This window comes from Emys orbicularis, chromosome 9 (assembly GCF_028017835.1).
Source record: "Emys orbicularis isolate rEmyOrb1 chromosome 9, rEmyOrb1.hap1, whole genome shotgun sequence".
Lineage (NCBI taxonomy): Eukaryota > Metazoa > Chordata > Testudines > Emydidae > Emys > Emys orbicularis.
This window is the reverse complement of record NC_088691.1, coordinates 106,275,272-106,300,931: the sequence shown is the minus strand read 5'-3', so window position 1 is coordinate 106,300,931 and position 25,660 is coordinate 106,275,272.

The window sequence follows — 25,660 nt, the reverse complement described above, 5'->3', positions numbered from 1 at the left end:
GCTTTCTTTAAGGACACCTTGAGTCACTAGGTCCAGAATGTGTTTTTTTACCTCCTGGAACACTCGTGGTGAGATCCGCCGGTGTCTCTGTTTTATCGGGACAGCATCTCCAGTGGCTATTTGGTGTGTCACTGTGGTGGTGTAACCAAAGTCCCGCTCATCCCTGGAAAAGACCTCTTGATGTCTCTCCAGTAGCGCCCGCAAACGGCCAACCTGTGTAGGGGTTAGCTGTTGGAGGTCCACTTGGACTGGAATGGGTAGCTCTCCATCAGGTGCCGCTTGCGATGTGATAACCTGTTTGCCTTTTTTTACTTCTGTCACCCGCAGCTCATCCCCATTTTCTTCCAAGGCCACCCCCACTGGGGGTACCACTCCTTCAGGACGGTGTACCTCTGCCACCCTGGTTCGGGGGCACAACTTTATGGCCTTGTTACTTGAGTTTAACAGCCTGACTGGCACTTTTCCTTTGCTGGCATTAGCAAGTACATTTGCAACCAGGAGCCCATTAGGGAGACTGGCCCCAGGTGTTGGCTCAACAAGCACTCTGTATCCGTCAAAGTCGCTTGGCACCCGGCAGCGCCCATCAATAATCTTCTCACTCCAGGGAGGTATAACCACCTTCTGTCTCCCTGCCACCTTAACATAGCCAATTTGTCCCGTTGGACCCGGGAAACGTCCATGTCTCTCCACTTGGGCTAGTACCCGCTTCAGTGTAGCGTCCTTCCTAGGCTGCCCGTGACGGTTCATCTCCTGGGTTCCTTCTCCTACCAACAGTAATTCTTTCAGCTCTCTTATAATATTCATCCCGAGAATTCCCGGTACTCTGTTCTCCATTAAAGTCTTTCCTGAAGCTGTGTCCTTTAGGATAAAGATGCATTTCCCAGGGATTGTTCGACCCATGTACCCTACATCAGCTTCAAGACACCCCACCACAGGGATGGCAAGTCCATTAGCTGCCGTTAGCTGTACAAATCGGGTATTATGCATGGTCAAATCTCTCTCTTTTAAGCAGTTTCGGAAATATGATTCAGAAATAGTGGTGACTTCTGAGCCAGTGTCTATCAAACAGCGGGTTCTCACCCCTGCTATGGTTATATCCACTGTCAAGCAGTCCCCGAAAGCTCGGCCACAGAAGTCACTGAATATACTAACATCATCAGGGTCCTTTTCCTCGCTGCTGACACACTGCCCTTTTCCTAGGGACAGCCGTAGAAACCCTTCAGTCCCCACTTGGCCTTCTGATGGTTGGCTGCTTGCTCCCGGTGCCTCTTGAATTTCAGGCGCCTGGGACTCCAGTCTCCTTCTCAGTGTACAATCTCGGCTAGTATGTCCTGGCCTTTCGCAAGTATAACAAATGTATCTTCCCAGCTCGTCCTTCAGTGGGGCTCTTCGGGATCCCGGTGCCCTTGGATACTTTGGCATACTAATGGGATTTTTTTCTTTCATCAACTCGGTCATCACTTTCAGCATCTCCCCCTGTTGGACCGCCAGTTTTTGGACAGCTTCACTTAAGCTTTCCAATGTTAGCTCTGTTTGGGGCAGGGCCTTTTTCCCAGCAGCTGCATTCACTAGGCCCCCACTTCGTGTATGGGGGTTAGGCTTGGCCGCCTCTGCCACAGGAACTTCCTCTTCTTCTGACCACATAATGGCAGCCTGCATGAGTTCATGGAACTTCTTACTGGGCTCTTCTTTAAACCTCCTTTTCATTTCACGTCGGAGGGAGTCATCACGGAGCCCCAGCACCAACTGCTCTTTCAGAACCGTATCTGGGTCTGGAACTCGCTGAGGGTCTCGCCGCTCCACTTTGCTCATTCTCTCCTGGAGGTCATATGCGTATGCCCGGACAGTTTCACCAGGCTCCTGCTTTCTCTCAAAGAACTCCTTTAGTCGGGTTCCAATAGGTACCTTGTCTCCATACACTTCTAGGAGGAGTTCAAATACCTTTTCCACATCTTTCTTGTCTGCCACTGCCATGAACTTTACTGTGGCCTTGGCCTGGCCCTTGAGGTGCTCCTCTATGAAGTCCACATGATCTTCTTCAGGTACTCTTAGCACACGCAGAGCCGCCTTCACAGACTTGACCCACTCCTCTACTGTAATGTCTCCTGGTCTAGTCGGGAAGCCACCAAACTCCGTGACCTTCCGCTCCCGTGGGACATAAATAGTAGGGGGTTTCTTAGCTTCTGCTGTCTGTTGGTCTATTACTGCCTTGGCCAGCGATAAGGCTTCTCTCTGTTCAGTTCTAGCTTGCTGTAATGCCTCCGCTTGGTCTGATAATCTGCGCTGAAGTTCAGCAAACTGGGTTCGTAGTTCTTCAATTCCAGCCATGGTAGGGTGCTCAACCAGACCCGGACCGTGCTACTAGAACTTAACCAGAAAACCAATAGGATGGACCCTGTGGATAGGATCCTGTTCGTGACGCCAATTATGTAAGCGGGGGAATGGTCCCGCTATTGTGGGGAACTTTCCTGGCTTCTGCACTACCCCGGTGAAGTGGGCTAGCGAAAGGATCCGAGTCCTCGCTCCCACTTCCTTTACCCAGAGGCCTCCCTGCCCTTGAGGACTCCCCTTCCACTCTCCTGTCTGGCAGAGTCTTCGTAAACCCCGACAAGGCTGGGCCCAGGATTCCTGGGGGGGCTTGACCCCCAACCCTGCTGTGGTCACCTAGGACAGGGGCTAGGGTGTCCCCACTCCGGGGTACTCTCTTTGCACTGGGCACCTCCCTGACCCACTGATCATCTTATACAATTTAAAGCAAATACAAGTTGTTTAATTAACAATTACTTTTAAAAAAGAATAAGGAAAAATGGAAAAGGTTAAAGGAAACACATCACCCTGCTCTGAGGCAGGGAATATCACAAGCAGTGTCTCTGGAACGTCAGGGCAGTTCACAGTCTGTTCCTTGTAGGTCCCGGGCCTCCTTCTCAGGCCCTGGCTGTGCTGCAGAGACGCTGTGGGTTGGACACTTGCTCTGGCGGTGGCCACACGCTCTCAGGCTCTAGGTGGCAGGACCCTTCTTCCCAGCGTCGCCCCCGCCCTGTCAGGGTTACGATCCCCCTCCAAGTCTGGCCTGCAAGGCCTCTTGGCTGAGGTATCTCCCTGTGCTGGGCCCACTGCCAGGGTCCCCCTCACTCTCCCCAGCTGCTCACCGCACCCAGCTCCGGACTGCTCCAGCCCCAGCTCCAGCTCCACTCTGCCTCAGCACGGCTGCTGCTGCTGCTCTGCCTCCAGCTCCCTGGGCTGCTTCTCTGGCCCCTCTGGCTCAGGTTGCTGCAGCTCTCCTCCCAGGGCAGGTCTGCTCTGCAGGCTGCTTTTGTGACTCTGCTTTGGGGCTGCAGCTCCGCTCCCAGCAACTTAGCTCAGGCCCCTTCTCTCTCCTGGCTGTGCTCTGGCTTTGGGGCTGCAGCTCTGCTCCCAGCAACTTAGCTCAGGCCCCTGCTCTCTCCTGGCTGTGCTCTGGCTTTGTGGCTGCGCCTCTGGCCCCTCTGGATCTGGCACGGTTCTGCTCTCCAGCACAGCTTGGGCCCCTGCTTTCTCCTTAGCTCGGCCCCACTCTGTCTGACCCAGGCAATTCCAGCTCACACGGAGGATGGGACCTCCCTTGCCTCCTGACCCTCTGATTAGCCTGTCAATCAGGCTGATCTGGAGCATTGGCCTCTCCCCATTGTTCCTGGGGACTGTCAGTCTCAGGCTCCTGATTTGCCATCGACCCTTCCCCTTTTAGTACTGGGAGCAAGCCAATCAAAACACCCCCACTGAATGTTAGTAAGGGGGCAACAGTCCCCTTACACAGAGGTTGAAAAGTTTCTGCAGCTTTCTGAAATGTCATCCCAGTGTGGGGATAGCTAAGAGGACACAAAGCAGGAGAAAACAAACACAGCGAGCCAAATATTAAGGAAAGAACAGCCTGGCTTTCCACTGTCTTCTGGGTTACTCAGAGGGGAGAAGCGAAGTTACACTCAATCCACTTTTTGAGCAGAACAGGATACAGAGAGCACAACTTCTGTGTATCCAGAAACCTGACGGTGCTTTGTGTTAGACTGCATTAGAAATGGGCCTAGACCAAAACTGTTAGAGGGGACACCACTGAATATTGGGGTGTTTGATCCAGTGCCCCTTCTCTCTTTATAATGAGCTCAACCAACGACCCAGATCTTTACATCCTTGGGCTTTGGAAAAGTCTGGATCCAGATTTGGAGCCAACCCCAAACTTTTCAGCTCAGGCCCATTTTCGTGCATAAGTGCAGTTAAACTCTAGGTTCCTGGTCTGGTCCCTAGCTCTGAACAGCCTGAGTGCTGGGATGTTCGAGATTCATGGGATCTGAATGTTGCAGCCTGAATCCATCTCTAGACTGAATTGGACGTGTCCTTCCCACGGTCCTTTATATCTTGAAAACATGGTAGTGAGAAATGAAAACTCCCCTGACTGTGCAATACAGCACATAGTGCTGGCTAATGAACACCCACACACAACGCCCTGTGACCGTCTCAGAGCTTGGCCCCATTAGCACTTAACACCATTTGCACAGCACGGGGGCAGCTCAGACTGTGCTAGGGGACAGTGGACGTGCGAAGGTACACCAGGTTCAGGCTTTCATAGAATTATAGAATATCAGGGTTGGAAGGGAGCTCAGGAGGTTCTAGTCCCACCCCCTGCTCAAAGCAGGACCAATCCCCAACTAAATCATCCCAGCCAGGGCTTTGTCAAGCCGGGCCTTAAAAACCTCTAAAGAAGGAGATTCCACCACCTCCCTAGGGAACCCATTCCAGTGCTTCACCACCCTCCTAGTGAAAAAGTTTTTCCTAATCTCCAACCTAAACCTCCCCCATTGCAACTTGAGACTGTTACTTCTTGTTCTGTCATCAGGTACCACTGAGAACAGTCTAGATCCATCCTCTTTGGAACCCCCTTCGGGTAGTTGAAAACAGCTATCAAATCCCCCCCTCATTCTTCTCTTCTGCAGACTAAACAATCCCAGTTCCCGCAGCCTCTCCTCATAAGTCGTGTGCTCCGGACCCCTAATCATTTTTGTTGCCCTCCGCTGGACTCTTTCCAATTTTTCCACATCCTTCTTGTAGTGTGGGGCCCAAAACTGGACACAGTACTCCAGATGAGGTCTCACCAATGTCGAATAGAGGGGAATGATCATGTCCCTCGATCTGCTGGCAATGCCCCTACTTATACAGCCCAAAATGCCGTTAGCCTTCTTGGCAACAAGGGCACACTGTTGACTCATATCCAGCTTCTCGTCCACTGTAGCCCCTACGTCCTTTTCTGCATAACTGCTGCTTAGCCATTCGGTCCCTAGTCTGTAGCAGTGCATGGGAGTCTTCCGTCCTGTAGCGGGGTGGTTACCCCGCTCCTGCCTGAGGGGTTTAAAACAGCCCTGGCAGAGGGCTGGGGCAAAGGGAAAAGCTACTGGGCTGATTGGGGAAGTAGCCACAGCTGGGCCATGCCCCAGTCAGGCCCCAGCTGGCCTGTATAAGAAGGCTGGGAGCCAAGAGCTCAGCAGTCTCTCTCTGCCTTCAGAGGGAGAAGGGCCTGGCTGCAGCGAGCTAGAGACAGAGTACCTGAGTGGAGCAGGGCTGGGGAAAGGCTGAGGAGCTGGGGAGCTCCAGCCTGGGTAGCCCCAGGCTGCGGCCTAGTAGGAGGCCAAGGGGTACTGAGGGTTGCAGAGGGAAGCCCATGGGTAGGCCAAGGCAGCAGGTCCAAACCCAACCTTGCCTATGATGAGTGGCCTATACTGCAGTCTGCCCCAGGGAGTGGGGGCTAGTTGGTGACTGGCAGTGGCCTTATTCTGAGGCGAGGTAGGGATAGTGGGTGGGGGTTCCCCAGGGAGGGGAGACCCTAGTACTGAGGGGTGTACTGCCAGGGGGCAGCACCCCAGAATCAAGGGCACCAGGGTCTGGGAGGGACACGGGGGCCAGAGGACAGGCGGATCACCGGCCTGCAGGGGGCGCTCCAGGACGCTGGAAGAGCTAATTCCCGAGACGACCAGCAGGAGGCGCCGCAGGGGTGAGTCCGCTTGTCTACATGTCCTAAGTGTAGGACTCTGCACTTGTCCTTGTTGAACCTCATCAGGTTTCTTTTGGCCCAATCCTCTAATTTGTCTAGGCCCCTCTGTATCCGATCCCTACCCTCTAGTGTATCTACCACGCCTCCCAGTTTAGTGTCATCTGCGAACTTGCTGAGAGTGCAATCCACGCCATCCTCCAGATCATTAATGAAGACATGCTAGTGAGGGATCTGCTAAGCAAGAACTATGTTTCCCATCTCACCCTGCCCCACTGCACTTCCCTTTCCCCTGGCCAAGGGGAAGGGTCCTGAATCAGGAAGGGACTGGCTACTTTTGGGAAGAGGTGGCTGCATGGCTTGCCAGGAGCTGCGGGAAAGCTGGAGGCAGAGGGAAGCCCCCGGAGCTGCGCCCAGAGCTGCGCCCAGAGCTGCCTGTGGAACGGGCTGTGGCTGCCGGACATCCCAGCTGGCTGGGAGCAGGTCTGTGTGGCACTCACGGGGGAGCAGCAGCAGCAGCTGGGCGGGGAGCCAGGGCAGAGGGGTCCCAGTGAGAGGCACTGACTGAGCCTGGCTTGGAAACCCACCAGGGCTTATTTGCTTGATTAGAGACCGGCTTGGAGAGGGCAGCCCAGGTACTAGGCTGAAGAGCCCTGAGGCTTGGTTGGGCGGCTCCAGGGACCCCAACAGGAACTGCTCTTGCTGACTTTGAACGGTGACTGTTTTAGCCTCTGTCCCTAGGACATCTGCCACCGCCCCTTCCCTGCCAGCCCTGGTGAAATACCCTCTCCCACAGCCACTTGTCGGAGTGGTCACTGGGACCTCCCCATGGCCTAGCTGCTGAAGTGCCTCCACGTCGTGGTACACCTGGCAGGCTGCTGGCACCTCGGCGGTTGGTGTGTGCCAGCACTGAGCAGCAGCAATATTTACCCTGGCAAAATGCCTGTCCTAGAGCTTATCCCGTGCGTTGCGTTGCGTTGCGGCTGAAAGATAGCAGGGAAATGTCTCAGCGGACACGGCCCCAGTGGTGGAACTTGCCTGCCCTCAGCCATATGGAGGAAATGCTCTAGAAGGAGCAGAAAGTTGCTCTGTGTTAGTTCACTAACCCTGACTGTAAGTTTGTGCTAAGAGTTAGCGCGGTGCTTCGGGACCTGCAGCTGCTCGCTGGAGCCCTGGCGATGTCTGTAAAATACTGTAGGGCAAAGCGGAGCAGCAGCCCATCTGCGTGGGATAGAGGGAAGGCCCGTCACTCAAGGTAATGAGAGACAGATGTGGGGCGGGTGTGTTTTTCCTGGCAGGCCAGATGTACTCTGCTTAATAAATGCTTTCGAAGGGGTGGGATTTTACAGGGTTCTGGGGAGCAGAACCCTGGACGTTTCCCAGGTGAGAGGGATCGGTTTTGATTTGCAGATACTGGCTGTCCCAGTGCATTTTCAGCAGGGCAGCACTTGGGGGTGTGAGTAGCGTAACATAATCACATCTTTAGGGACATTGAGAGCCACAAAGCACGCCCACCTTCTTATTAATTACGTCTTATTAGCACCATCTGGCCTGTGGCTAGCGGTGCACATTCTAGGGTGTATGGGCTGCCCTTTTCTGCAGATCTGTGCGCTTTTCAGAGGCACCTGTCCCCCCTTGCACTGTTTGGCAACTGAGCAAAATATTTGCAGAGTTTTGTCCATGCTGTACTAAGGAGCCTCTCCAAAGTCCTCGTTCCTACCTTTGGAGCGAAGTGGCCAGCACTCCGAGAGCAGCATTTATACTGTTCCTGATAATACCCTGAAAGGGCCCGGTCTGGCTGAGTATCCGCTCAAGTGCCCCGCACACTTTGGGTGCTGTCACATGCTGATTGCGAAGGCATTCCTAGCCAGCCAGGGCATTTCCTGCTGTGGCTGATGATCAAGTTACACTGGCCATCCAGCTCTGGAAAAGGTAGGAGTGAAGCTAGTGGTTAGAGCAAGGGGCTAGCAATCAGGCGTTCCATTTCCATCTCTGCCACTGGGCAAGTTACTTTACCCCTCTGCTCCTCTACTTTGCCTGTCTGCACAATGGGAATAGTGACACCGACTTCCCAGGGGAGCTCTGGGGCTCAGTTAATGCGTGTTTATAAAGTGCGTTGAGATCCTTGGATGAAAAGGGCTGTATAAAAATCCTTACGCTTTCCTTCTCTGATCTATGCAGCACCCGCTCAGACACATACAAATGTTGCTTTAACAGTCTAAACGCAGCTGTACCTTGGCTCCTCAGGTATTCGTATCGCAGCTCGTCAGTGTAATGGAGCAATGGAACCAGACGTGAACTTTACAGGTATTAGCCGTGAGGCAGCATCTAACCAAAGTCTGCTGCATTAAGCAGCCGTTGTGAGTCCCAGTGAAATCTGGGGAATCTCACGGATCCCAGAATTGCTGTATGATTTCTGCCTAGCAAGGTAAGTCTCTGTTTGATACTTCATCACGAGAACGAATAACTGGCAGAACACGTTTCAGTGGTCTTGAGTGTGAGGCCTCCGAGCCCCCCGGAGCAGTGTGTGCTCACCTGTGATTAAAGCTCAGGGAACAAAGCAGAGAAACATTTTTATGTTTGTGGGAATCACATCCATTAATTCCCCTGCCTACTATTCACGACCCCTTTTACTTTGTCATTCAGAGAAGCAAGACTTTATTCCTGAGAACTCTGGCAGAAAGCAAGACCTCCAGGAGGCTGGTGGGAGCTGGGATGAGGACGGGGGTATTGAAGCTAGCTGTGCTCTGTTGACATTTTGAAAAGCTTATTATTTGTTTGCTCGGTGGATCCATTGAACAAGGATGGATACCTCACCAGCAGAAAAGGGGTTTTCCCTGTTTATAAAACGTTAGGTTAGCCAATCAGGGAACAGAAACAATGCCACGTGACCAGTCACAAAGTGCAAATAGTCATAGTGGCCGGTTAGTGAACAATCACGAGGGTAAGTGAGCTGTTTCCTGGACAGAGGTGAGTAATGAACACATCCGGAAGACATGCATCCCCTTGGGAGCGGTTCTCGCAGCGGGAGAGCGATGGTGACAGGAGCTGGTGCTGTAATCAGATCTGGCCGAGGTTCGAGGGCTCCACCTTTGGATAGCAGCCTTGAGCTGTGCGGAACGGGCCTGGCGTCAGTTCAACATTCTGTGCTGTCACGGGAGCTGGTCAGAGCGATTTGCCTTCCAAGGATGCAGATTGCTTGAACTCAGAACCCTTCCCAGAGATGGTTTGATTCTGATGAAGGTTCGACAGAGCCAAGCCTGCCTGGTTTCCTGCCAGCTGACCCACCTGGCTCTTCTGCCTGGCAAGCTAATGGGTAGCAAAGCTCCTGGTATCCCTGGGAGCGCCAGCTCCTGGCTCAGGCAGTGCAGGGGAGTCGAGAGCCAGCAGTCCCTGGGGGTGCTAGCACTCACGTGCCTACACTCTGGCTCAGCTGTGCTTCCGGGTTCCCCATAAACCCCCCAGGCAGAACAGCATTTAGAAATCATTGAAACAACCTGTTCTGATTTTTCAAAAAGAATTTTTTTGGTCTCTGTTTCTAGGTGACTTTTGAAATGTTCGTAATTCTGAAATCCACTGCGAAATGCACGTACCGTTCTCCCCATGGCTCTAGTTATCCCCGAGGTCTGTGTGCTTCTGCAGGACAGCTGGGCGTCACCAGCAGTACAGTAGGGTTAGGGCCAGAGCAAAGAGAAAAGTGAGAGCGAGGGTGGGGGTTAGCTCCCTTGCTGTACTAATCTCCAGTGTGTGCCCTCTTGCTGGACTCCCCTTCAATTCCTGCGGGGGCGCCCTGCCTAGCACCGCGTGCGAGGCGAATGACACCAGTGTGAATGGCCTGTCACTCTGACATTGAGCCTGGACTAGATAATAGAGCAGCTGAGAGGGGACTCGACTAATAAAGAATTAAAAGAGGCTAATGCAATTAATGCCCATCAACATGGGTTTATGGAAAATCGATCCCGTCAGACTAACTCGATATGAGAGTGTTCCTGGAACAGACACAGCGTTCGGAAGGGCGTTGGACTTAGTAGCACATGACGTTTTGATTAAAACATTAGAATGATATAAAACTGACATAGCACACATGGAATGGATTAAAAGGTGGCTAATTAATAGGGTTCAAAATGTAATGGTTAATGGGGAATTGTCGTCATCAAGTGGGTGTGTTTCTTGTGGCATCCTGCAGAGATCGGCTCTTGGCCCTGTGCTATTTCACATTTTTATCAATGACCTGGAAGGAAACACAAAATCATCACTGATAACGTTTGCAGATGACACAACAATTGGGGGCGTGGGAAGGTAAACAATGCAGAGGACAGGTCACTAATACAGAGCAATCTGGACTGCTGGGCACACGCAAACAATGTGCATTTTAATAGGACTAAATGTATCTGTATCCATCTAGGAACAAAGAACGTAGGACAGATGTACAGGATAGGAGACTGCCCTGGGAAGCAGCGACTCTGAAAAACTGGCTGCAATGTGATACCACCATCAGCAACCTTGTTTCAGAACCAACAACTCTGGTGCTAAGCCGCATGCCCCTGAATTTGCCGTAATAACGGTGTGTGTGTAGGATTTGGTGTTGATGACATGTTCATAAACTGTCTGAATACAGTGGCAAAGAATCACATCCAGAAGAATCACAGAGCACTTATGCACTCAAAACGCAGCTGCCACTGGGGCAGAGCAGGGCAGAGTTTAACATGACTTACTGTACAGCCCTTTCAGCTGGAGTGTTGCTGGCACAAGGCCTGCAAGGGCAGGCCACAGGAGAGGAAGGGAGGCAAGGTACTTTGTCCAGTGGGAAGCACGGGGGGAATTTCAGGCAGGCTGAGTGTGATTACTCAGCGTGGAGTTTGGGCAGGCTCAGGAGTTAACACCCCTGCTCTTGCAGAAAGTAGGAAGGACAGCCTAGAGGCCTGGAAACGCCGCGGGCCAGACCCTCAGCTGGTGTCAATCGGTGTAGCTCCATTGAATTAAATGTACTTATGAGGTGGCCTTATGAGTTTAAACGTACCGTTTCCATGGTATTTGCCCATCAAAGGGTTTGTGCAAAGCGATGCCCTTAATGAACTCAACTAAACAGAAAGCTGCAGTTCTCGCCTCTGCTCCACAGGCTACCGCGCACCCTCACAAAGTCCTCCACCCCTGCACTGGCTTCCCAGAGGGGCGAGTTCGCGGGCTCAGTGCTGGCCTTCGGGGGGCTGGGCCTGGGCCCTGGAAGAGTCTGAAGCACCAGGGTGAAGGCCGTGGTTGACACCTCTGCTTCTCGGACACAGGGGAACTCCCTGCAGTCAGAGTAAAGCCCGTCTGGGCGTCTAGTCTGTGTGGGGTCGGCTGCCTGTGCCCGCCCTCAGGTACAGCGGCTTTCCCTTTTAGCGCAGCCGTGTCCGATCTGACTGTGCATCGCCGTGGCTACTGCAGAGGGACAGGAATGGCTGACGAAGGCCTTACCCTACAGTGCGTGTCACTGCGTCTGGCTGCGGGGACGCCACAATGCCCTGACTCACACTGCTGCAGGCCGTGTTTGCTGCTGAAAAGGGGCCAGGCCTTGCTCTGGTAGGTGCTTCTTGGGTTCGTCTCAGTAACTTTCTGGCCCTCTGGCCCATTCCGCCGCGTTCCTGTCCATGCCGTCTGGCCAGGGACCAGAGCGCTCAGAGGACTGGCAGTGGGTCACAGAGTCCTGCGTGACTGGGCCGCCGGTCTCGATCCATCCCAGGCTGCAGGTTATTTCTGTCTGAAGCCTGTCTGGGAGGCCCGTGTCAGTGTCCCTCATCCCCCTCCCCATGGAGAGGGGTCCACGTCACGTCAATCTGCCATTAATCTTGGGTAACTGGGGTCCGTGTTGGTAATAGAATCATAGAGTCTCAGGGTTGGAAGGGACCTCAGGAGGTCATCTAGTCCAAAGCAGGACCAATTCCCAACTAAATCATCCCAGCCAGGGCTTTGTCAAGCCTGACCTTAAAAACCTCTAAGGAAGGAGATTCCACCACCTCCCTAGGTAACCCATTCCAGTGCTTCACCACCCTCCTAGTGAAATACTGTTTCCTAATATCCAACTTAAACCTCCCCCACTGCAACTTGAGACCATTGCTTCTTATCTTGTCATCTGCCACCACTGACAACAGTCTAGATCCATCCTCTTTGGAACCCCCTTTTAGGTAGTTGAAAGCAGCTATCAAATCCCCCCTCACTCTTCTCTTCTGCAGACTAAACAATCCCAGTTCCCTCAGCCTCTCCTCATAAGTCATGTGCTCCAGACCCCTAATCATTTTCGTTGCCCTCAACAAAATCTCTGCTACGGAGCCCAGTGCTGGCTAGCAATAAGACTGGACACCTCATCAGTCCTTCTGGAGCAGCACGGGGGCCCGTTGGCAGGGTCTGCTGCTCCCTGTGCCGTTCCTCCCCGGTGTCACCCAGAGCACCTCGCCACCCGCCGGGGAGCCACGCGACAGGGCTGGTTTTAGTGTGATCCCCGCTCAGTCCAGCGCGGGACCCCAGGCCCTCGGGCCACTGCCCACATGCTGGTGAACGATCGCTTGCTCTCTGTATGGCAGGTTGGAGTGCTGGTCATGCCGAGGTGGCCAGAGGCATTGGGCCAGGCTCTCTGCCCCACTATCTTTGCTTTGCACTTCTCCGGGGCTGCAGAGCAGATGGGAAGCTGACCTAAGTGGCCTGCTTGGGGATTCTCTGGGAACAGAGGAATCCTCCACTGCTCCGAGCCAGCCCTATCCTAGCAGAGGGGCCTTTGGGTGTAGCCAGAGCACTACTGCCCTCCAGCGATCCCAGCTGTCAAACCGGGGCTGGAGAGCGGGGCGCGGGGGCTGCTCCAAGCTGTGCTAGGAGACGAACGGGCTGACGGCCAGCCCCAGGATCGGGGAGGATAAAGGGGGAGAACAGCCGCTTTGCTCCCCCCAGCACACACCCTGGGATCCAGTCCCTGGAAAGTGCACCAGGGGGCCCTGTCGATGGTGACAAACAGGTCCTGCCACCTGCCTGCTGGCTGCTTCCTGCCACACAGGAACCTGCCGGTGCGAACGGTGCCGCGCTCCCTGCCTGCACTGCGCCCCGCTGCACGCTCCGGAGGCTATGAAATAACAGGCCTTTCTTGTGGCTGATAGAGGTGGGTTGAACACCTGCAGGTGGAGATTTTAAAATAACCCTGAGCCCCCCGGGCGGCTTGCAAACCCAGGCCTTTACCTAGCAAGTACCGCCCCACCGCCCGCATTAGCCCTCCCCCCTTGCTGCGCCATCCCAGCCTCTCGCTGCCTCGGCTTCCTTTCCGAGTGGTCTGCTCACCAGCTCATAAAAATCTGACACAGATGTGCCTGGCTGATGGCAGGCGGCGGCTGCCTGATGTGGTCGTGCTGCTGCTTCACGCCGACCCCGTAACCCTCTGCCATTCTGCAGCGAGGGGCGGGGGCGGGAGGGTGGACGTGATGTTTACCAGACAAGCTCGTCTGCGTTACTGTGCTGGCCACGGCAGCGATGTGACAGAAGCGCCTGGTGGCCCCTTGGGCAGCCTGGGTCTAGGTGTGCCCTGCGGACGCCGTGTGCGGTCCTGCCCCTCTTCCGGGCCCTGCTGCTCCGATGAGCGTCCAGGCTGTTCATTGCAAAGGTGGCCTTGGCCAGCGGTCGGAGCAGCGGGCTAGCTCTCTGCCCACACCAGTGCCACTGCCCCAGAGACAGGGCCGGTGCAAGGAAGTTTCGCGCCCTAGGCGAAACTTCCACCTTGCGCCCCCGCCCTGAGGTGCCCCCCCCGGGGAGCCGTGTGGCAGCTCCCTACCCCCAGCTCACCTCTACTCCGCCTCCTCCCCGAGCACGCCGCCCCCACGCTAATTCTCCTCCCCTCCCAGGCTTGCGGCGCCAAACAGCTGATTGGTGCTGCAAGCCTGGGAGGCGGGAGAAGTGGAGCGGCGACCGCGCACTTGGGAAGGGGGCGTAGGAACACTATAAAAAAAAAAATTGGGAGCACCGCTTTTTGGTGCCCCCAAATCTTGGCGCCCTAGGCAACCGCCTAGTTTGCCTTAATGGTAGCACCGGCCCAGAGAGCAGGGAAGGAGTCATCCGGAGGGACTGGCTCTGCCAGCGGGAGGGGAACGTGCAGGGGAGCGCTGTGAAGGGAAGGGAAGTGGGGCTCGGGGCCTGGGAAAGGAGGAGGTGACTCTGAGATGTGCCTCCCGGGAGGAAGAAGTCTGGGGGCTTGGTCTCCAGCACCTGCTCCCAGCACTATCACCGAGTAACAGCCAGTCTGCAGGGGTGAAGAGTCAAACCACAGCCAGAGAGGGGCTGTTTCCTGTATCAGTTCACCCAGGGACACAGCGTGTGATGTAACAGTGCAAAGCTGAAGCCAACAATCACGGTCCCCGCACGCTGCTCTGTCTGCAAATCTGGCCTGCTGCATGTCTGCGACTCGGCAGGGCCCAGTTCTTTACACCCAGGCAGGCCTGGGGGGCCGGTACCGTGTTAGCCGGAGGGATAAGTAAATACTGGGCTGAACTCATTATAATCAATGAGCTGTTGATAGTGTCTGTCTGTCTAGGGCCTTTCTAATGCTCCCATCACTAGAGTACCTACCCCCCAGTGTCTGCATGAGAAGATGGGCAGCACAATGAATCCCAGGCCACAAACCAGGCTTGTCCCACCAGCAGCACGGCCAGGGATCCCTCTCGGCAAATGATGTCAGAGATCGCGCCGTCTCCTTGCATTGCTCGGCAAAGACCAGTGGGTGTTGCCAGGCACGTTTTTGCTATTACCCCCTCAGTCCCAGCTGGCAAGAGCAAGAGCCTCCTGGTTTCCCACAGCAGTTGCCTCCCTGTCCGTGCTGGGGCCCGGCTCTCCCATTCGCTCACCACCGGCTGAGAATGCCTCACTTCTGGAATGAGTGGGCTAGATCCTCGGCTGGTGTCAACGCAGACTTTCAGCTCTGCCGTCACTGCTAACGGCCTCCTTGTATTCCATGCGTGGGGGCTGGACCCCCCACTCTGCCAATGCTCCCTGCTTGAGTCTGGATCTGGAACTCCACTCCCGTGCGGGATCCAGCAGTCAGGCATGTACCAGTCCAGGCAGCTCTGCTCTAGTTTAGCCAGAAGTTCTGGGCTGGGTGCAGGAATGGGTGGCGAGGCTAAGCCCTGGGCGATGCAGGAGGGCAGAGGAGATGATCATGACAGTCCTGTCTGATCTTGGCATCTATGACTTGATTAATTATTTTTATAAAAATGGAAGGGCCTCCTTCGGCTCGGCCCCACCAGTGTGAAGCAGGAGCAGCTCCACTGACGCCGGTGGAATTACACCAGTGTAAAAATGGTGCGAGTGAGAGGAGACCCAGGCTGCATGAGATGTTCCTGCTGGAGAAAGGTACCAGACTGACAGCCCTGAAGGTGTAGGGGCTGGTCCCTGCCTGCCTTACACCTTGTCTTGTCATTAACAGCTGTGCTGCTCCAGAGCCTTTCCCACGCTGCTCTTTAGCCCCACTCTTTCGGCAGCGTGTGAAAAGCAAGAGAGAGCAAAAGCAAGTCCTCGCGTCAGGAACGGGAGCCAGAGGAGCGGAAGTTGCCTGTTTGTTTAAGGTGCAGGCGAGTTATGTCAGTCCGCTGCCTGTTTGTATTTCTTTAGAATGTGCATGTGCGAGCAGAGTATATAAAGTCCCCTCATTGTGCTGGGGGAGGGTCGTGCTGTTGGAAGCTGAGGTGAGAAAACACAGCGAGGCAGATGGAACCTGCTTTTGGAGTGAAAGGTTTTTTTCGGCTATTTATGATAATTAGTGGGAAATGTTCCTCAAGCGTTTCAGATGATTCTGTAATGAAGCCGGGCAGAATGTTCTGGCTTTGTTCCTTTGGAACCATTAAAAATCCCCTTCTTTGGCTTCGTTAATGCAACGTTGAAAAGGCACAATGGAATAAAAGTAACTCTGAGCAGAGTGGAACGCCCCTTCCCCCCCTTTCTATACAGAGACCTTTATAGCTGAGATTTTCTGGGTTATAAACCTTAGTGCTCATAATGTTCATGTGAACACAGCAGAATCCCGTAACTAAGGTTATTTGGCATCTCTAATGTGTGTGTGTATTAACGCATCTAAGATGTGAAACCCACAGAAGTGCTCAACAAAAAACAAAAGACTGAATTAAAAAAAATTAAAAGGAGCAGACGTGATGCAAAATGTCATCAATCAATTTTTGCAAAAGTTGCTTTTCCGAAAGCAGTTGTGGCTGGGCAGATACAGACAGGACGATGTCTGGTGTCAAAGATTGTTGAGCCTTGAAGGAATGTAGAGGGATGCCTTATCTGGGCAGATGGAAATATAAAGTCGGCTCCCAAGGAAATTCTTTTAGAAGGGTTGAATCATTGCTTTCAATGGTCCAGATCCTGTCCTGCTTACTCGTATCAAATAGTCCTTTACTCTCTGAGTAGTCCCACTGGAATTGGAACAGACTAAGGGACTAATGTGAATAAGGAGAGTAGAATCTCTCTCTGTAGCTGGGTGATGATGTGCCACTCTGGTTTCATCGTTATTAGGGAGTGAGAGCTGGTTGATTCTTTTCTTTTCTTTTCTTTAGCAGTGGGATTATTCTCTGGCATAAATGATCAAAAAAATGTCCAGCCCCATGATATAATCCCATTGCCATAGACCTAGTAGAGTTATTTCTCCCAGAGAGATGTGTAAAGAGGATACTCGGATTAAGATGGCCCACTAAAGTGATGAAAAAGGGGGAAAGGCCAGTAGCTTTTAGAGAGATGATCAAGGTTTATCTTGACAAGCAGGATTTTATTTTCATTCTTTCTTTTTGCAATGGTTGTAACTTGTAGCAGGGAAGTGCTGGGCTCCTCGGCTGGGATGACATGGGAGGTTGCAATGGAGAAAGTTTCTTCCAGACTCTAGGTGAAGGAAGATAAGAAATTAGGAGGTTGGGAAGGGAAAATTGAACAAAACCTAAGCAAGAACCTGTATTCAAACCGCTCCAGACTCTGGGATGTTTGAAATCCACATTTAGGTCTCAATGTTGTGGCTCAGACCCTTTGATAGCATGTGTCACAGCCTGGCCCAGCCCTCCTCTGGGATACCAGTCTGTTGATAGTGGGCCCAACCACTGGTCCCCACATGCCTCTAAGCCTGGGGTCTGGGCAGTGCCAGCTCATTGTCCCTAGCTCTGGGTCTCTGGGGCTCACCCCAGGCTCGGACCCTTTTCTGAGCCCTTCCCTGGGATGTGGGACTCCGCAGTCCAGCTGCCCCCAGGCCCTGGGACCAGTGCCTCAGACCTTCCCCCCAAGCCCAGTCATTTACTCTCCACCAGAGCTCCACCCAGCTGTGGGCACGCTGGACTTCTACTTTACCCCCTTGGGGAACGCTGGCTGGAAAGCGCGGAACATAGACTCGGCTGAGGGATTTCTCAGCTGCAGACACTTTACTCTTTAAACAGCAGCAGAGAGTTACAGCTCTTGGCTAGATAATAAAAACCCTGAGACGCACCCCCTTCCCCGAGGCTGCCTTCCCCCCTTCTGTGAGGCCGTGTCAGAGCTTCAGGCGGGGCAGGGTCCATCCTGCCTGCTCTCTCTACAGCCCACTCTTTTTGCATGTGGACAGCCCCACTCCCCCTTCCTAAATACAGAGCAGCATTATCCTGTGATTGGGGCACTAGCCTAGGACGTGAGAGACCTGGGTTTGAGTCCCAGCTCTGCCAAACGCTCCTCGTGTGACCATGGCAAGTCACTTAGGCGCCTAAATACCTTTGAGTTTGGGCCTGTCTCTGACTGATTTCAATAGGAGTCAGGTGCCTAAATACCTCTGAGGATCTGGGCCTACGTCTCTCTGTGCCTCCATTCCCTGTCTGTACAATGAGGTTCACAGCACTGCCCTGCCGCACGAGGGTGCTCTGAGGATGGTGAGATGCTCAGATACTCTGGTGTCGGGGGCCAGATAAGCACCTTAGATGGCCTCTATCCCTTTTTGCCATGTACCCAGGGTGAGAAACCCCAGCCCTTCCCCCCCACCCCCCCGTCAGGCTTCTGCGTAGAAAATCCCTTGTTCCATGGGGTTGAGCCAGCAGATGAGACAGTCAGAGCTGATGGCTCTGGATTGCTCTGTGGTGGCTTCTCAGTCATAGTCATTTCCAGGGCCGGGCACCTGTCTGGAGTGCATTGTGATAACCTCCCTTCAACAAAAGAGAGTCCTGTGGCACCTTTAAGACTAACATCTGTTGGTCTTAAAGGTGCCACAGGACTCTCTGTTGCTTTTTACAGATCCAGACTAACACGGCTATCCCTCTGATACCTGCCTTCAACAAGGTGTTCATCACCTAAAACAAAATGGATGCCCAAATCCAAAATGGAGGTTACAATACAAAATGGAGTTCACAGTTTGACCCAGAGGTATCCTGCTCTGTCATAATATGAATTCGTAATTGTGATCAATTTTAGACAACAAAATCATGCTGAGGATCTGTTTCTATTGCATGTGGCTCTCACGGCAGGGTCGGATCTGGTGTTGATACAATGCCTTTAATAACGAAGGCTCCCAGAGCACTTTACAGACTATTGGAATTGTTTCACTGAACGATGAAATGCAGCCACCTCTAAGATGAAACATGGCAACCGTTTGCTGTGTTCTGAAAACTCTGAAAAGTTTGGGTAACCCTCTAAGTATCCAATGTAATTACTCAAAACAGCATAGACAGCAATGCTTTTGGAGAAAACATGTCTAGAAAGATAGCAATGTCAACATCATAACCTAGCTTTATAAGATAAGGGTCTCCCTTCCCAATGTGGATTACATTTGGGATCATTTTAGACTTTAAAACCACACCATGCCCTATATTGCACAGATACTCTGTTTCCATGATGATTGGACCCGACTGTGCCTGGAAATCCTTTTACTAGACCAGGAACAATGAGGCTGCCTTAGTGTTTTTTCTCTGCTTCTGGGAACTCATCGGCAGAAGGACAATGGACCAATTACTACATAAAATGTGCAAGCTCCTGAGGAGAGGTTAAGGGCTGGGAGCACAGCTTCCTTTGAGCTGGCTCTGCGACTCCATGTCATCTGTCCCTGTCCTTAATCAAGTTATCGTATCAACCAATGTCTGTGCCAACGGGCCCCGTCACTCTTTTCAATGAGAAAAATTTGCAGACAAATTTCTAGCAGCAGGAAGTTGGAGCTCTCCTGCCTGGCTGGATGAAAAGTACCTGTAACCTCTGCACGGCCTCCCCGCTCTCTCACGCTGAGAGATTGCTTCAAGTTAGCACCATGCTGGTTTTGGAGCCCGTCCTTTAGGGATAGCCAGGAATGGGCTGGGGAGAATAATACACTGAGTGCAGTGGCAACAGCAGCAGCACAATGTGACCATCTGTGTCTAGGCTGGCATTTGTGCCTCCGTTTTTTGTTTGGACAGCGCCTAACATTCCCCTTAAAGTGTGATGCCCATTCTGAGGCACAAGTCAATGAAAGCAAAATTTTTGTGAGCAAGATCAGTGGGTGAATGATAGTTCAGCTCTGATCCTCAAAGGAAATCTATCGGGGCTATTGACCCATGGGAAGGAACATTTCGTTAGCTTGGGTGGGTGAGTGGGTGTCCAAATGAATTGTGATGGGGATGGGTCCAAATCCGAATCCTGGCTCCAACACACCTGAATTCTGGAAGCGAGCGTGTGCAGGACCCGCCTCTGAATTTTGCAGCCTGGATCTGACTCTCTAAACGGCTGAACCAAACACCTGCAAAGTTTGGAGTTCTGGAAATCTGCATTCTTGACATTCAAGAGTCTGAGTCTGAACCCTTCCAAAATGCAGAGTTTTCACAGGTGTGTGAAGATGACAGTCATGAATATCCTCCTGGCAGCTCTTTGCAGAGAGTGGGATGCGGCTAACGCAGGAAATCCGTCTGGCTGACCTGTGGCCGGAGGACCCACCGGCTGGCAGATAGTATAAATAAGCCACTGTACGAGCAGAAGGAAAGTTGCTGTTAATTATGTTTTCAGCACCTTAAAGTGCACAAGGGGCAAGGGAGACTGAGGGCTGGCAAAATACCTAACAATAATAGCTCCTTCAGCAGCCCTCTTTAGAAGATGCACCTTCCAGCATGTCCGGAAGATGAGTCAGTTAGACCGGGCCAGAGCCTGAGAGGTAGGTAAATGCTATGGGAGTCTGAGAGATCAAGTGACTTGCTGAAAGTCGGCTGGTGAGTCCATCCATCCATCTCTCTCTCTGAAGTACCCATCGCTGTGATAGTTTGGCACTGAGGTCACGGGGGGTCAGGCTGCAGACCTAGGAACACAGAACCCAGAACTCCTGATACCACTCGCCTCATGCCTCTCCATACAGGCCTGCTCCCGCCCCTCAGACGGGAATGCCGTGGGAAGCGCAGTGAAGGGCCTGGCTCAGCTGGGCGGGTGATCACCGCCATGCGGACGAGGTAGGCGTATTCCCTCTCCCTCTGCCTCTTTTTGGCCTACGCTTGCTTTCCAACAAATTATTTCTATAAGCTCTCGCCAGTGGCCAGAGACAAAAGCTCAGGTATGGAGCCTCGGCATGCTCCTGACCTTTCACATCCTCGGACAAACGTGCAGCAAGCAAGAGAAGGCAGCACAAAGGGGACCCCAAGCTGGTTGGAGCCGTGACCCTGTCTTGCCACAGCTACCTGCTGCTCCAGACAATGGAGCCCACGGCCCAGGGCCTGCCTTCCGCGACCATGAGAAAGGGCCCGAGATAATAATGAGCCCAGCTACCACTGCTCTCTTCAGAGAACTGAGTCAACTCCTGGGGAAGAAAAAACCCCTCTTGGATAATAAAGAAGTAACAAATGAAGAATAAAAGCCTATAGAAGACGTCTTAACCCAGCCAAGAAAAAAATGTCAACATCTGTGGGGCTGTCTGCAAAAACAGACCAAACCCCTAATGAATCCCCTCTAGAAAAGGCATTCACTCGAGGAAAGGCAAAAGGCTACATTTTTCTATGGAGGCATAAAGATTTTGATGAATCTGCCCTTTTTCTTTCCAGTGCTGTTGAACCAAGCGCTAATGTTCATCTTCAGCTTTATTAAAGAACTGGGGGGTGGGGGGGGGAGGAGAAAGGAGCAGCTTGATCGGGAAGTTTATGAGGAGGGTGGATTTAGGGAGCCTGCATAGATGTCTGCACATTGAGGCGAGGAAGAAAAGCAATGGGTATTAGAGAAAATACTGTTTAACAAGAGTTTCTTTAGACAGCCCATTTGGAGAGAGACTGGCGTTCCAATAAACGTAATCCTCTTAGCACCGACTTAAACGTGTTTGTACAAAACAGGGAAATATAATATGAATGGAATAGTCACTTTTGCTAAAATACTTAATAAAAAGACAAAAGTTCTTTATTTTGATCTTCAACTCCAATTCGGGGTTGGGATGCAGCAGATGTTTTCTCAGAAGGCTGTTAAAAAAAAGAAAAGAAAAGGAAGAAAATAGCCTTCCAAACTCACTCTGCTGTGCAGAACCTTTGGTTATTTTATAAACCCACTGCTTATCTGCAAGGAAAACAAGCCTTTATGCAGCTTCTGTGTTTTCTGAACTATAATCTCTATATATTTTTAACCTATGGAACTTCAGGAGGAATACTTGATAAACAAATCACATTCCTGGTGGAAATACACGTGTAATTTTCTTGTACATCTCTTGGGGGGTGCGTGGGGGGGGATGTCTGTTTTTTTATGCACAATAAGTATTTAGTGATGTCCCCAAACTGAAAATATTAAATCCTCTACCAATTCACTGAGATTTTAGAGCCGGTGTTTCTAAACTGACCAGAGGGGTATCACCCAGGTACCCTCTCAAATTCATAGTGTTACATTGCTCACATTGTGCTGTGCTGAATGGAGAACTACATTATGACTTTGACTACCATTCTGTATAAACTAATCACAACCTAATTTTCACTGGGAGAGTGGACCCATTTTTTGAGTGAAGTGGAGCAAAATTGTACAGATTTTTCACAAACGAAAGTTCTGATATTGAAATGCAAAGGCCTCCAATTTAGCAGCTGCTGTTTTAACTCTAAGGAAATTCTGCTGAACAAAATAAATACAGACACCCTTTTATCTAATGCTGATGCATTTATGCAATCATAGGCACTCTTTAATGCTTTGGGAAGATGTTTTATGTTGCAAATGCAAATCTCAAAAACAATTATATCAGTCTGTCTAACAGAACTGTTCATTTGGGTGCTAGAGGAAATAGTTTACAGCTAGTAAAAAAAAAATTTCAGCTGAACATTTTTCTGTCAGAATATGCTGTTATACTGAAGTCAAAACTTTTCATGTCAATTTCAAAAAAAAATTGGCTGAGAAATCTTGAAACAATTTGAATCAAAGTAGTGTATTTCATTGTGACTTCAACAGCTTGTTTTGTCTTAATTTTTCAAACTTTTTAAACTTCTAATTTAATTTAAATTTGCTTTGATAACACTGAAACAGTCATATAATACAATATAGAATATTCTATATGCAAAATATTGCATATAAACAAATTATTAAACATAATACACCAATTATATATTTAATAATTTGCATACAATATTTAGTATATAGAATATTCTGTATTGTATTATATGACTGTTTCAGTGTTATCAAAGCAAAATGTGTCAACATGATCAAAACAAAACATTTCAATACGGGCATTTCAATGTTTCTGAACTGGAATATTTTGGAATTTCTGTTCTGCAGTCAACTTCGAAATTTCAACGTTTTGTCCCAACTCGAGAAAAAAGGGAATTTCAAAATGTCAGAATTTCCCACGTGATGGAAGCTCTGTTTGCCAGCCCTTGTAACTATATTGGGGCAAACCTGATCAGGCCTAATATCTCAGGATTTGCATCTGCGTGGTTTTTCCCCACTGGTGTATTTAGTCCCTCAGGTCCCATAGCAGGAGAGCTAGTCTTCTCACGGGGTTTCCATAACCCATGAGCTGCAGGATGATGAAACGACAATGAGTTGGATTCCTCCGTCACAGCAATGTGAATCAGGAGTGAGCCAATGGAGCCCATGTGAAATTAGTGCAAATGAAATGAGAATCAGCCCCAATATCTCATGTTATTCTGGCCCTATAAATGGCACGCAGAAACATAAACAAGCATAAGTACCTGAAATATGAATTCTAGTCCCCACGTACATTCCTAATTAACAGATCAACCAGCTAATGAACTGCACCTTCCCCCAGGAACTTGCTTGCCACCTTGGTCCTTAAAGCTTATAGAATTAACTGGGTTCTTTCTGCAGGCCAGGTGGTGAAGTATGGGAAGGTAACCTGAAAAGTAGCCATGTGGGGTCACTTTCTTCATTGCTGTTTTTACTCTCAGCTTGCCAGCCCCAGGAACGTTGCTGGGAATACACGACTCTTCATTGGTGCTGGTGAGTAACCATCAGTGCAGTGGGTTTGTGAGTTCTTGAAGATAATCACTAACCATTTTGAGATAGTGTCCTAGGGTGAATTTCATCAGGCCCCACTGACTTGAATACATCTGGAATATCTAAATATTCCTTGACTTGTTCTTTCCGTATTCTGGCTTGTGTTCCTTCCCCCTTGTTAATATGAATTGTGTTAAGTATCTAGTCACAATTAACCTTTTTAGTGAAGGTAGAAGCAAAATAGGCATTAAAGACCTCCGCTTTCTTGGTGTTATCCGTTATTAGTTCTCCTTCCTACTAAGTAGCATACCTACGCTTTTCCTTTGTCTTTTTCTTGTTACTAATGTATTTATAGTCCCTTGCTAGGTGTAATTCATTTTGTGCTTTAGCCTTTCTGATTTTGTCCCTACATGCTTGTGTTATTCTTTTGTACTCCTCCTTAGCAATTTGTCCTTGTTTCCATTTTTTGTAGGATTTCTCTTTGATTTTCCGGTTGTTAAAGAGCTCCTCATGTAGCCATATTGGCTTCTTACTATTCTACCTATCTCTCCCTCATATCACGATAGTTTGCAGTTGTGCTTTTAATATTTTCTCCTTGAGAAACTGCCAGCTCTCCTGAACTCATTTTTCCCATACATTTTCTTCCCGTGGGACTTACCTACCAGCTCTCTGAGTTTCAGGGCCTGCTTTTTTGAAGTCTATTGTCCTTATTCTTTTGCTCTCACTCCTTCCTTTCCTTAGAATCATGAAATCTATCGTTTCATGCTCACTGTCACCCAAGTTCCTTTCCACCTTCAGATTTTCAACCAGTTCTTCCCTGTTGGTCAGAATCAAGTCTAAAATGGCTGCCCCCCTGCCCACTTCCTCCACCGCCTGAAACAAGTAGTTGACCCAACACATTCCAAGAGTGTCCAAGCCTGTCCCAGGACGGATAGAGACCAGGTGCCATGGTGTCAAAACCACCAGAGCTCATATAGGTATTGAGCGTATGCCACTAGTGTCAGATCAGCGGGGTACACGAGGGCACCCCACTCCCCTCGCTTTAAGCTTTTCTTGCACATCCTGCTCAGGCCTGGGGTGGGAGGTGTATCCTACCTCACTCCTTGCACTGCCCGTTGATGCTGACTCTTGTTATGGGCACATCTGTGGCCACTGCAGCGAGCCTTGACCTCTGCCAGTCACAGGGCTGCATGTGGAGCCGACACTGCTCCTTGCTACACTTCCTGCTGTTTTCCCCTTCCTGACTGCAGGATCCTGGTTTTCATTTGCTCCTTTTATCCGGACTTGGCCTCCCTCATACCCCAGCCACAGGATCAGGCCCGGTGTCTAGGCAACCATGTCCACAGTGATATGCTTAGCAGTTTGCATTGTGCGTCCCTCTGGCAATGCTAGCTTTGCTGTATCCCTAAGGCAAACTGAAATACAAAGGGCCAAATTCAAGCTCGGTGGGGATCGGTCCTGCTTTGAGCAGGGGGTTGGACTAGATGACCTCCTGAGGTCCCTTCCAACCCTGATATTCTATGATTCTAAACCCAACTCCTCTTAAATCAAGGGAGTGGCACCTGCTTAATTAGCACGTGTTTCTTATTCTGGGGCGTTTCCCTCAAAGTGGCTATGCTCTGAGGGTGGCAGATCCTGCGCCTACCACCAGGCCCTCATCCCGAGGTTACGGGAGGGCCCGTGTCAGGCGTTCCATGGAGAGAGAAAAGGACTTTGCTAGGTTCTGTGCTGAGTCCTTAGCTCACTTGGCAAACCCAGGCCTGGCTTGCCTGTCCCTCTGACTGCACTGGTACAAGCGCCTCTGGTGCAGCGGGGGGCTGCAGAGGTTGTGAAAAGGGTAAGTGAGCTCTGCTGGCCCCCACAAGTGGCTGCTGCCCCCGGTGACTTGCCTGTCCCCCTCCTGACTCCACGGTCTCTGTGAAGCTGGGGGCTTCCCCACTGGGCAGCTGCTTCCTGATGTCCGTTATGGCTTGTGCCGTACTCTGGGCGTGTGAAATGCGACACACGTGCTAAGTGTTGTTTAACAGGTCACAAAGCCTGGCAGTCTGAGGACCCTGTTTATTCACCCAGGCCAGACCCTCGGCTGCTGAGACTCGGCGCAGCTCCTCCACCCCAGCTCATGACCTACCTGCATGCGCAGTACCGGCAAGGGGAGGGGCTTGACAGAGCTCCAGGGATTTTAAAGTGCTCTTTGCAGCCTATGGGAAACATTTTCAAACTGGCAGCTGCGTTACAAAACCAAGCACCTTCTTTATGCTACACTATGGCAAGAGGGACTGAACA